Raw genomic sequence first — 3,689 nt, 5'->3', positions numbered from 1 at the left:
CTCTCTCTCTCTCTCTCTCCCTCTCTCTCTCTCTCTCTCTCTCTCTCTCTCTCTCTCTCTCTCTCAATATAGTATTCTCAATGTCCCCAATAAATACCGAAGGTATCGCCCTAATCGTATATATCCCCAAATATTACTATGTTCAACGGTAGCGATAAAGTTTATATATATCTATCAATAAAATTTCTGGAAGAATGTCAATAATCATACAATAGACGATCAATCGTTCGACGATCCACTGCGTACCCGGGGGGAGGGGAGGGGGGGGCGAAAAATATGAAACTTGGTACTAGGCCAACTATTTGGGATACGTCTCCAAGCTAGAGTGTCTCGACCCTATTCGATTATTGTTTTCTCCACTTCTGACTTATCACCGAGGAAAGTGCATAAATCTGGGGTTGGATTCGGGAATCGCGAATAATCGAATGGTGGCTCGTTCAACCCTTTTTCACAGATCATTTTCATCTACTCAATAGACACTAGGATATCCAGAAATAAATTTCTGGCATCGATTTACAAAAATTCCTCGAAAATCTAATTTTTAAACAATTATTTAACTCGTTTTCTTTGCAGAATATATTGTTACATCTTTTTATTGAAAAGAAAAATTTATTTAATTGAAAAGAAAAAATTATGGAAGATTAAATATTACAGAATATTATAATATCGCATCTGCTATTCGATCTTTTTTTCAATCTTTTCTTTTTATTTTATTTATTATATTTTGCATCGTGGAATTTCCACAATTCGGCGAACGTAAATATGAAACAAATGATTTTTGGAGATGATACAATTTAGTATATTTATACGCGAATCTTTAAAAATGCCTATAGTTGAATGAATCTTAATCTTTGATATCATGTTTTTAAACACTTTAAGAGATTTCTTAAATAAAAAGATAAAGCTAGATAAGGCGCACTATCTTAAGCTCGATTAAACTCCGGATAGAGGACACCTGGCTGCGATAAGGTGATGGTGACAAGAGACTTTTTGTCATTTATACGTATATCATAGACACGAAGAAAACATCCGCACTCCAAATGCACAAGAGACAATCGTGCTTACTACATTGTTTACACAGCTGTGGAGTGGACTTTATATTTATCAGAGATATAACGTTTATTGTGGAAAAAAGATAAATCGACTTCGCGTTTATCGCAGACCATCTAAGATGGACATCCAAGATTGTCCTCCGCGAGATTTTAGAGAGAAAATCTTTTTACGATCGCGAACTTTGTATGTCTAAAGTACCATTCGTCTAAAAGTACCATTCGATATCGCGATAGTAACTTAATTATAATTGCTATTATCCGCGCAGGAGCGACTCCTCAGGCGCGTTACGCACTTTCCTCAGCATCTCTTTCTCGAATGTCGTCGTAGATCCTTCAATGGGAAGGACACGGGGGTCGAGGAGAAAAAGAAACACGACTCTCGCTCGAAGACGCGCCTCTCTCTTGACAGAATTTATACAATAAAATTTATATAGTAGACAATGTAATAATTCGAGCAACAGAAGGTTTTCCGTAAATTTTTTTTCCTTAAATCTGCACGTGTGTTCTCGCCTATAGTAATTAGTAAGTAGGTATCTTATTATTTTTTTTTCGCTGTCAGATCTTAACCGATGCCTTATTAGATATATTTCGTGTATGTGTCCCACGCGATCGCACGTAATTTGTGTCCACGTGTACGTGTCTACGTGACGGGTATCCGTTCCTGCCATCCTCTTTGTTAACGTTAATCAGCAACGAATTTCAGGTAATTAGTTACAATTCGGAATTGGATCGATCGGAATAAATCTAATTAAGAGAAATCTTACTTTCGATCAAACAGATTTTAGTGCTTAAGTATTTCGGTGTGAATTAATCAATAGAACAAAACCGAATTTTAAAGCTACTAGAAATGTCGGCCTCAATTTTTCCTAGGAAAAATTACTTAAGTTGTACGAAGCAATAAAATGATTTTAATACACGTCATTATTTTAGATGATAGTTGTTTTATTCATTTGAGCGAAAATTAATAATAACTTCATATTTCGTAAAAGTTACGATACGATTAATGAACTCGTTGTTTATCATAAGTTCAGGAAAATCAAAATGTAGAATCGCAGTGTTAAATTATTCAAGTCATTCGAGATATATAATAATTTTATCTTACTTTTGATGCATCAAGTTTCTACATAAATTCCCGTTCATTCATGTTGATGTGTTAAACAATGTTTTGATTCTTCCATAAGTAACTTGAAATTTCTTATATGCGTCGTTGGACATAATTAGTCAGTGATTACTAACAACTACTAAATAGCAGTTATCAATCGCCCAAGTTACGCGATTATTAGTCGCGATAAGTTCGGCGATAATTCATTAAGATTTCATCTTCCGACGAACTCTCGTGCTTGAACACTATTATGAATCAGTCTGATATTAATCCTACTAATTATTGCTATATGGCAATTTTGGCACCACGTTCGTCACACTTTTCCGACACATTCTTCGATAAACAAAAAAGATTCCGAACTTTTTCCGAAGAACGTGTCTCCCTGAAAAAATTTCTTAAATGTCACGATTTTACAATTCGATTCTCTCTGATACTTTTACCTTTCTAGAAATTTTTCTTGAGTAGGATAGCAGGATCCATACATAATGACATACTCGATTTTAAACGGAAGAAAAAAGAAAGAGCTTTTGTCGTCCTTGGTCATCTTGTCATGTTCCAAGATAAATCTGGTGAACGCCATTGATTTTTCAGAATAAAAGAATACAAAAGAATACAAAATGAAATCGATCCCTATTATACATTCTTGACTGCCCGCTCTTTTTCCTGAAAATAATAACTTCGATCTTTTGTTATTTCCTAGGAAAAAATGATATATATATATATATATAGATATATTTTATAATTATATATAATTGTATACAAAATATGTTAATTTTTATATAATTATATATAATTTTACATAATTATAAAACATTTTTTCCCGGGTTACTGACAACTTAATAAATAATTTACGAGATATAAGCAAAGTACAAAAGTACAAAGTTGCAATCCTTAAAAATATAAATTTAATGATTTCTATAAAAAAATTAACATTGCTTGCTTGAATTTACATAATAAAACAACAGATACAAACAAAAGCAACAAAATTTATGTAAATCGCGATATCGATTGGCAAGTTGACGAATTTTATCACTTAATGCGATTTCGCAAAAGCAACGTGTCTCAGGTATCCGCGATGAATTCGTAAAATCGTAAGAAATCTGTGTTAAAGCACGCACACCAGATGCGTGATAACGCGCTCGAGATGGAAGCAATATTACAGCATTCGATAAAACATTCATTAAATGTCACGGATAAAATTCCCGCGGCTCGCGCGGTTCGCCACGAAGGAAAAGAAAAGGATCAAACGTCACCCGTCGCCTTTCTATGCACACTGTACAATAGTATTCCATCCGGTATAATTAGTAGATACTCGTATAATTACACTTCTCGGAAATATACTAATAATTGACGCGATTTCGCGAATACGTACTTAACACGACTTTTTTTTTCTTTCGAAATTGACGCAATCGCCTTTTCCGAAAAGCATTAATGCGAAAAATTCGTCATTCGTTATTAAATTCTTAATGATTCTTCGTCGATTTTCAAATTTCTTGAACAAAGTCTCTTTCTGCTCTCTTTCTTTCTAGATGTTG

The sequence above is a fragment of the Atta colombica genome, unplaced genomic scaffold (assembly GCF_001594045.1).
Source record: "Atta colombica isolate Treedump-2 unplaced genomic scaffold, Acol1.0 scaffold12, whole genome shotgun sequence".
NCBI lineage: Eukaryota > Metazoa > Arthropoda > Insecta > Hymenoptera > Formicidae > Atta > Atta colombica.
The sequence above is the reverse complement of the archived record's forward strand: the minus strand, read 5'-3'. Positions refer to the sequence as shown.